The sequence below is a fragment of the Gavialis gangeticus genome, unplaced genomic scaffold (genome assembly GCF_001723915.1).
Source record: "Gavialis gangeticus isolate Ggan-Ray unplaced genomic scaffold, GavGan_comp1, whole genome shotgun sequence".
Lineage (NCBI taxonomy): Eukaryota > Metazoa > Chordata > Crocodylia > Gavialidae > Gavialis > Gavialis gangeticus.
In genome coordinates this window covers 28,425,474-28,435,178 of record NW_017728997.1, presented here as the reverse complement: position 1 = coordinate 28,435,178, position 9,705 = coordinate 28,425,474, and the positions used below count along the sequence as shown (strand labels likewise).

The 9,705-nt window shown below is 44.7% G+C and overlaps 1 long non-coding RNA gene across 1 annotated transcript; it reads left to right on the top strand.

The window, feature by feature from the left end:
• Window positions 1-5,914: 5,914 nt before the first annotated feature.
• Window positions 5,915-7,211, top strand: LOC109289101. The gene is made up of 2 exons (XR_002095299.1): window positions 5,915-6,285; window positions 6,625-7,211. It is a non-coding gene; the product is annotated as an uncharacterized LOC109289101 (long non-coding RNA).
• The last annotated feature ends 2,494 nt before the right edge of the window (window positions 7,212-9,705 follow it).

Below are 9,705 nucleotides of genomic sequence, written 5' to 3'. Positions count from 1 at the left end.
GCGCGGGCCCGGCGTGGCGGAGCCCTCCTCGGGCCGGCTGCCTCCATGGCGCACGGTCGGGGCCGCCGGTCCGAGACGGGGCGGCTGCCGGGCCCGGGAGGAGGGCAGGTCCCGGGCTCAGGGGCGCTCCCAATCCATGGCCCGCCGGGCCCCGTTCACACGCGGCAGCAGAGTCCCACCGGGCCGGGCTGTGTGCGGCTCCGCTCCGCTCTGCGCCGCAACAGTGCAGAGAAGTTGCTGCGGAGCCAGCGGCGGCTGGAAAACTTGGGCGCTGCGCATGCGCCTTGCGCCGACCTATGACAGCCCAGGCTGCGTTTTGCAGGCGCACCGCAGACTGCAGCGGCCCAGCGCGGGGCAGCCCCGGTGCCTCCCTCCGCGTCCGCGGGCGGGGGATCCCCCAGGCGGGGCAGCCCAGCGTCGTCCGCCCCTTCCCCCACGGCGCTGCCCCGCGCTCAGTCCGCCCCCCAGCTTCTTCGCGCGGGCGGCCGGTGCGGCTGGGGGAGGCAGCCCAAATGCGGGGAAGGGGCGTCCTGACTCCCGTGAGCCTCGCAAGGCTTCCTCCCGCCTCAGCCACGCATCTCACTGCGCCTCACATCGTGCCTCAGGTGCGAGCTTCAGCCGCCTGCCCCGAGCCAGCTGCCGGCTCTGCGGCTGCTCTCAGGGGCCGGGGGGGAGTCAGGCGGCCACAGCCCGGCTGGGGGATCCAAAAAGGGCTGCGAGAGGCCCCGGACCGAGAAAGGCCACGGCCGTACCCGAGCCCTCGCAGGGCAAAGCGAATCGGGAGCCTGGGAGGCGGGGGACACTGGCGGGGCTGGTGCTCTGCCCCCGCCTTCAGGGCGTACTGGGCTGTGCCCTCCAGGTGGGCAGCACCTGCCTTGGCTCCCGGACAGCACACGCCTCGGCATGCGGACCGCTCTCCTGGGGGCGAGACAGCTCAGCTTGTCCCAGGGAAGCTCTGGCAAAGCCACCATCACCAACCCATCACCATCATTCATAATTTCCTTCTCAGTGATCAACCATTTCTCCCTTGGCTTTTTATGACCCTCTTCAGCCTTTTTTGTTTGGTTGGTTGGGTTTTTTTGGCCCTTGTTTTCAGTGGTTTTCTGCTCAGAGGACCAAGCTAGGCCGGGAATCCCGCTGAGTCCATCACGGCCCGGGAAGGCAGGAGCAAGGGCAAAGATTTGGCCTGTCCGCGTTCAGCCTGCAGCACAAAGCCCTGGATCCACTTTCCAGCAAACGAGAGGAGGGTCCGAGTCCCGGGGAAGAGCCCAGACGGCTGTCAGGGACCCCGGGGCCAGGATGCTCGTGAGAGACGCAGGGTAATTGCACCGAGGCTCGAAGCAGATGGAAGGGCCCTGTTTGCACTTACCAGCCATTAAATGATCAAACGGAAATCTGTGTAAAACAGGAGTGCTAAAAACGCACAGATGCTTTAGTCCGAGAGATTTGGGTTTAAGGGACAATAAAAGACTTCAGATTGCCACTAAATTGCCTTGAATCTTATCTAAGCACCGAAAGCAGAGAGCGAGCGGACTCTTATCAAGACAGTTTATTGTTCTGGTTGTTGCCTGTTCCTGTTATTTAGCAAACCTCTCCCTGGCTTAGGTAGTCTTCAGACCCTGCGGTGGGCGTGCAGGGAGAGCCCCTGATAACCCAACAGAAAAGGGAAGGAGTTCAAAGACGTTATCTCCATCTCATCAGGCACCTCCTTCCCTGGCTCCATAACAAAGGACAACATCTCAATACATGAGTGAAAGACCCGAGTCCTCAGCCAGAGGAAGGAGATGAAAAGGATTCCGCATCAAAAGGTTTCAGGACCACGGCTCGATTCCCAAGGACCCAGTTGCGAAGATCTTGCATTACGTCTCTAGGACACACACTAGATAACACCTACAAACCCAAGCCACGACCACAGCCCCAGGATCCCTGTAACACACTGATGATATCAGCAGACGTAAAAGAAGAAAAAAAAAAAGACTTATCTAGTCGATAAGCTTCACACAACTTGAGCCATTCATTCATCAGCAACTCGAGGGAGGCATCTGCAAAGCCCATGCATCACGGGGGCAAAACCCCAGGGGTTGTTGTTCATTCCTTTTAGGAAGACCAACCTTAGTTTTATGCCTAGTAAATAATATTTTACTGCCTTTGGTTTACTGTGGCATTTCAATGATCCCCTTTAGGAGTCTGCAAAGTGCGTGGGTTAAAGGTCATGTCTCAAATCACTAGAATTAGTAAAGAAGAGGAGAAAACTGTAAAAGAGGGCGGGGCCGCCCCCGGGCTCGGCTGCAACCACCTACTAGAGGGCCCCGAGCGGGTCGTCTGCGCTCCGCAGGCACCCGCTCCTGTCCGCGGGCAGAGCCCAGCCCGGACGGGCAGGCAAACGCGCCCGGCTCTCGGCAACAGTTTGGCAATAATCAAAGCAAACACTGGATCGCTTTCGTTGCCGGAATTTTTGAAGTCGTTGCTTTAAAAAAAAAAAGAAAAAGATCACATTTCTGGACAGGGAATTTATAAATCACGGGCAAGTTTTCAAGTCATGGAGTATAGAAGTGGAAATAAAAGGCAGAAATCCAAACATCCTGCAAGTCTTTAAGAATGTTAATTTCTTCTCGCTATTTAAAACAGCTGGGCGAGGCTAAGGGGGTGGGAGAGAGAAAAGAATCAACAAGGTTACAGCCGCTCAGGCTTCCCCAGCCTTTGTTTTCTAGGTTTAGTTGCAACAGAGACCTTAAGTTAATAGAGAACTCATTTCTGTGTGTTTTACTGCTAATGGTTAAAGTGTTTGGATCGGAAACAATGCAAATTATATCAAGAGAAAAATATGGAGAGCTATCCCAAGAGCAGAGACCCAGCTTTTGTCAGGCTTTTTCTTGTTTTGAGTGGTAAGGATCTGCTACAGATGTTAGAATACAATGAGATTTTTTTAACATGGAAACACATGATTTCCAATACACTTCCTTGGGTAGCGTAACTGGTTTTAACAGAATACTACATCCAGTCATGTATTGTATGTATGTGTTCATGTCAACATGAAACTCCAGATGATTTATACCTTGACATCCTGGCCTATGGCCATTCACCAAAAGCAAGATCCATTCAGAGGATGATACACACATCTTTCCACCACAGAGAAATCGTTTGGAAAACAGAAAGCTATTTTCTAGGAAAGAAGGTAAGATTTCATACACTGTTTACTGAATCACAGCGCTTGAGTATATAGGATTATACAGTATTAATGGATACCACATATGTATTTAACTGGTATCTATGTCAAATTACACAGGCCTCATCCTGCAAATACTTAACCAAGTTCTTTACTACTCCGGGGAATTGCACATGGCTATCGGGTTTGCAGGATCAGGGCCATACAGGACACTGTGGTGTCCTTATGATGAGATGCACTTATGTTACTCTGACCACTTAACCTGCACTCTGCCCACTAATCCATCACCCCAGGCACTACTGCTTGCATTCCAGTCTCCTGAACACTTTCAATTAAAGACAATTAAAACAATCCCCCCCCAAAATATATTCTTCCTTATTCCCTAAAATGTCACATTTCTCTCCCTGACCATCCTTTCCTCTCTAAAGAAATACTCTTATGCGTGAGACACAGACGTACACGCTATTGTCACATGAAAATTGTATAATATAATTGTATAATATTGTTGTATAATAATTGTCATTTTTCCTAAAGCCCCAACTGCTGACAGCAAGGAATCAAATGAAAATCTAATCTTGCATTACAAATGAAGTTTCTAGCCCTTATGGTTGCTGAGAGAAAAAAATGAAATGCTTCAGAAACTAGAAAGTAAAGAAAAGAATCTGAAGCATTTGAAAGCCAATCTCATGAATTTTTTGTGGGGAGAGGGAGAGCTAGACTCATGATTTTTGCACATTTGGGGTCAGTAATAGTGGCAGAGAAGAGGAAATGTTTAGTCCTGAGTCAGCATGTGCATAAATCACTGCAGGACTGGGACCTAATTTTAGATATGACAAGAATGAGAATAACAAACAATAAAAGGAATGAAATGACAAAGGAAAAGATTTATAGCAATAAGGTCAGGCAATTACTCAGGTTTGGTACATGTTCATGTCAGTGGCTCTGTTACATGTATAAAGATGTATTTTATTTTATTTGTGATCTTCTCATATTACTCATTCTCTCCTGAGCCATGCAAAGGTTGTAAAAACCACAATTTAAATATGGTGTAGAACATTTTAAAACACCTTTTTAAAAATTTGTAAAATATGTGACATACACCGAACACACAGCAGAGTGGTGTAAAGGTTTCTGTGACATTAGCTTGTTATTAAACATCACAGCAATTACATTGCTTACTATAATTCTTCTAAATCAGGCTTTACACCATCAGGTATGTGTATAAGTTCTTTCTTTCTGAATGTGTATGTGGGTATATTTATAAACACCCACTAATGTATGTGTTGGGTCATTTGTCATTCCACAAGCCACAACAACAATCAGCATTTGTTTGCATTATAGATATCTAAATGTTCAACCAGTCACATGCAGTTTTTGTTATCACAAGTTACAATATCCAGTATTCAAAAATCATGTCTGTGTGTTCTGTCCCAATTCCACTGAGACAGCAAGTAACAGGCTAGGTACAAGCTGCTTGTGGCAGGATGAACTACACTAGAAAGTAAAAAGTGTAAAAGAGTCTTCTAAAAAACTAAGATATCCTAAAAATAACTGTCCAAACAGAATGCATAGGATGAAGTCCTAGTAGGTGGGGTTGAGCAGCTGGGGCAGGTGCAGGCTGCTAGGATGTCAGAAGACAGCATTTTCCTCCTCACCCCGGGGAATCTTGCAGCACACGTCTGTTGCTCTTCTGCTACATTAGCATGCTGTGGCACACCCTTTGGGAATCATGGATTTAGCTCTATCTTTCCTATTCATAAATCGCCTGTGAGTGGACTTTGAGATTTACCAAGTTGATTGTTATTAGGCACTACTTGATGACTAGTTTTTACAAAGTTATTTGCATTTTGGATTATTTGCAAACTATTCATAGCCAGTAGTCAGTCAGTTATTCAGTACTTGTGCTTTGACATTCAAGCTCTGTGACTGGTTACCTAAGCGACACAGCATTTTTTCTGTTCTCTGACTGGATTATTAAAAAAAAAAAAAACCCTGCTTCTGCCTCAGATTAATTTTTTCATGATTTAAATGGTCTAAAAATCACCCCTTTAGAATGTTTGCACGAGCCGAACTTTAGCTACGTGACTGGTCACACGTGGCAAATAGTAAAACCAGACTTAAAAATCAACCAAAGAGCCCAATACATAGAACTGAACACAGCCCCACTCTGCAACTGTCAGATTCAAATGTGGGAATAAACTTCTGAGTCCCCTGGGAATAAATTAATAGGTCCTACATACTCAGTGGGTCAGAATTAGCTCCTCCATAAATTTATCTTGCTGCATGGACTTGTGGCAAATGAGCCTCTCAGCTGAAGTGTCCAATGGTTTCTATACTTTATGAAGCTGTCCCAGGTTTCTATCACTAGTCCATCTCCCTGGCATATTTTCATCTGCTCTTTAGGGCTTAGCAAATGGTAACAATGCACTTATCTATTTGAGAATTGACTTCTTGCAGTGTTACAGCTGGAGAGCTTTGAGTTGCCCCAGGGGAAAGAAGGCTATTGACTCCTTTGCAGGGTTTTTCTACCATTCATTTCCCTTCAGTCCTGATAGTTTGTTTTCCTCATAGGTTTGGGAATTGCAAGAATCAGAGCATACAGCAGAAGTCCTCATGGGTGCAGAAGGTGAGTGTGTAGGCATTGTCTCTATGGTTGCACTACCAGAAACCCAGAAAAGAGCATAGCAGTGTCACCAAATAATTCCTACAAGACTTTAAATTAATATAATTGGAGCCTAGTAAAACTACATCCCTTCTGTTTTGTCTTTTCCTCCCCTGCAAGTCTGGGACAATTTTGGCTTGACTGTGAGCATAATTAAGATTACAAATTTCCATCGGTCCTCACATATGGGATATGGTTATAAACTGGGTGAGAGCTGCTGTGATAAGACACCTGCAACAGTTATCCTTGCTGGTAATAATGGATGTCAAAGTCCAATTTCTATGCCCATGACCCAGTGTACTATTCTGCCTTTTGCTTCAGAGAGGGAGGAAAAACCATCAAAGTTTGTAATGATTTGTTGGTATCGTACTCTCAGATCCAGTAACACTGGACCTCCGTTCTTTATTGTGCTCCAGAGCACTCCAGCTTATTTACAAAACGGCTCCTTTCTACTATGGTAAGAGTATGACAGACACTTGTTACTATAAAATGTATTCCTTTAGACAACTGTTGTAACCACTGAATCCCACACTGCTGGCATCTAAACCTCATTACAACCACTCTCCCATCTGAGGATTCTTCTGCAGCAACCCGCAGTTCAAAACCCAGCGACCACAGTGTAAAGTCATCAGCAAACAGCTGCACAAAGTAACAGCTATAGTAACAGACACTCAACTGTCTAAGAATAATCATTTTCTTGTAGTTAAATTAACTGTTTCTATTGCAGGTTGCCAATACAGCACCCTTTGTTCGCTTAATTAGCTCTCTTGCTAGCTTGTTTTCTTGGTTCTCATAGTGCCCTTCCTGCCTGAACTCTCAGGGATCACACAACAGCATGTCCATGTGGGACAAAATCTTGGCTTTAATGAAGTCAAAGGCAAAACAATCATTGAGAGCCTGACAGGAAACTGGCTTGCAAACCTAGTGAGGAGGACTTTAAATTGGATTGAATGGGGACGCAGACAAAAGGCCACAGGCAAGTAAAAAGCAAGGTGACCCAGATAAAGGCCAAGAAAGAGACTGTAACACGGGGAGACTTAACAGTATTTTCAGAGAGGTAGTTAGTATCTGATTGAAGTGTGGCTCACAAAAAAGCTCCCTATGAAAAGTTTATGCATCTCTCATTCAGTTGTCTATAAGGTGCCAGGTACCTTCTGCCAGTATTTTCCAAGGAAAATTAGCAAGACAATTGTCTAGTCATCTACATTATTTATATAATAATGCAAGGAGCACAGGGAATAATTAGGAATAATTGGAAGTTCCAGTACGGTCAGAGCAGTATGATTTCATTCAGATTTCTGAGACTTGGTGGGATAATTCACATGACCAGAGATGGATTGGCATAAGTCGCTCAGGAAGATCAGGCAGAGGAATAAAAGGAAGTGTTTTTTGTTTTTATGCATAAAACAAAAATACACTTGTTTCAAAGTAGGCAAGGTGGTATGGAGCTAGGCCTGCTGAAAGTCTCTGGGTCAAGGTGAAAGAGCAGAACAGAGAAGGCGTTGCCATGGTGGGTGTCTGGTAGAAACCACGTAGACTAATTCTACTGTGCATTAACGTGAAAGCCACGCCAATGTGCTAATGCACAGTAGAATTAAACTACTGAGTATTAAGCATCAAGAAAAGATGGTGTGCCTTTGCTACTGCACATTTATGTAGTACCTGGTATTAGAGGGTTCCTATATACATGCAGGGAGGCTGTTCCAACATGCTGTAATTACAGTGCGTTGGAGAAGACTCAATTAATTGAGTCTACCAGAGCGTGGTAATTATTGCATTCCAGCAGACTTCAGCATCACATGTATCAGTGTCCCTGCACTGAAAAATGGCAGTGGGGTGCTCTAGTTCATAGTGCCCTGCCATCATTTTTCGATGAGCTTTAGTTCATAGCACCCTGCTGCCATTTTTCAGCATGGGGACGCTGATGCATGTGATGCTCCAGGTGCTTTAATTAGCACGGCTCTCAAAGCTACACTAATTAAAGCACCCCACCTGCTAGCACCCCCATCTATAAATGCCCAGAGGTACTAAACTTAATGCTAAGTAGCAAAGGTGCATTAATGCATGTGTACACACACCCAGGCAGTTCAACAAGTTTAGAGTATGTTGGGGATAACTTTTTGGTACAGGTAGCGAAGAAGCTAACTAGGGGTGAAACTCTTTTTGAATTGCTGGAGGAACAGGTCAAGAATGTGAAGGAGACCATGGGATGACAGAATTCAAGGTCCTAACAGAAGGAAGGAGAATATCATAGAAATGACAGAACTTCAGAAAACATACTTTAACAGACTCCAAGAATTGGTAGGCAGGATTTCATGGTAAGCAAATCTAAGGGGGAAAAGGGTCCAGGATTGCTGGTTGTACTTTAAAGATCATGCACAACAGCAGGCTATCCCAATGCAAAAAAAGGATAGGAAGTAAAGCAAGAGCCTGGTCTGGCTAAACAGAAAACTCTTTAATGAGCTGAAATTTAAAAAGGTATGTTAAAAAAGGTATGGCCATGTTACTAGAGATGAGTAAAAGAATGTTGCACAGGCATGCAGAGAGAAAATCAGGAAGGCCAAGGCATGAACTGAGATGCAGCAAGCAAGAGAAAGAACAGGAAACAAAAAGCATGTATGACAGAGATAAGGGAAAGACCAAGGAAAGTGGGAAAATGTAGGGCCCTTAATGAATGGTGATGGCAAGCTAATAGCAGATTCTATGGAGAAGGCTTATATATTTAATGCCTTTTTAAATTTAGTCTTTACAATAGTAGTGTTGGAGTGTTGTTGTAGCGATGATGGTCCAGGAGATGTATGAGAAGCAAGTGGATTGCTTGATATCTTTTACTGGATCAACTATATATTTGGAAGAGAAGATTCACAAGGTTTCAGGCACAAAACACTCTTCTTGAAAACTGAGAAAGAAGCATACATGGGCTAAGCTAAATAACAGAAAAAAATGGTCTGTGGTCTTTTTCTTTTCCATATTTAGATTATCCTTTCAACAGCATTTCTAGTTTTGAATCTACTTCTGATCACCTCTCTTTGCTCCTTCTTCCTAGTGACCCTTCGTTCCTTAAGTGACTTCTTTCATTTACATTGATTTAAAAACAAATCATGGTTTTGTTTTGCTTTCCCTGTTACTTCGTTTAGCCTGTGTCTGCTGCTTTTCCAGATATGAAGAAAGAGTACTTTGTGCCTGAGCTTGTCAAACTTCTCTCCCAACTATACAGTTGGTCCAATAAAAAATACCACAGAAAGCCCTTGCCTTTTCACAAATAAAGTCAGAGGATGAACACAACTGGCAATGCACACAAGGGAGGAGATAATCAACTTAGAGTAGAGGAAGAACAGGTTAGAAATTACTCAGAGAACCTGGATATTTTCAGGTCAGTAGGGCTAGATGAGAGACATCCTGGAGTACTCAAGCAATTAGATGAAGCAATTCTAGAGTCAATGGCTATTCTTGTGGAGAACTTGTGGAGGTCAGGTGAAGTCCCAGGTGACTGGAAAAGGACAAAAACAGTACCCATCTTTTAGAAAGGGAAGAAAAACAATTCAGGAAATTAGAGACCAGTCAGTCTCACCTGAATACCTGGAAAACTTATGGCACACATCATCAATTAATATATTTCTAAGCACCTGGAGGATACCAAAGTGATCAGGAACAACCAACAGGGATTCATCAAGAGTAAGTCATGTTTGATGAACCTGATTTCCTTTCACGGCAAAGTAACACACTTTGTGGAAGGGTAGGAGGAAGAAAGTGGATTTGACTGTAACAAGACTTTCAACATTATTTCATGACACTCTTATCAGAAAGCTAAGGAAAGGAAGTACAGTCTGCACAAAAGTAGTGTTAGTTGGATACAAAACTTGTTGGATCATTTTGA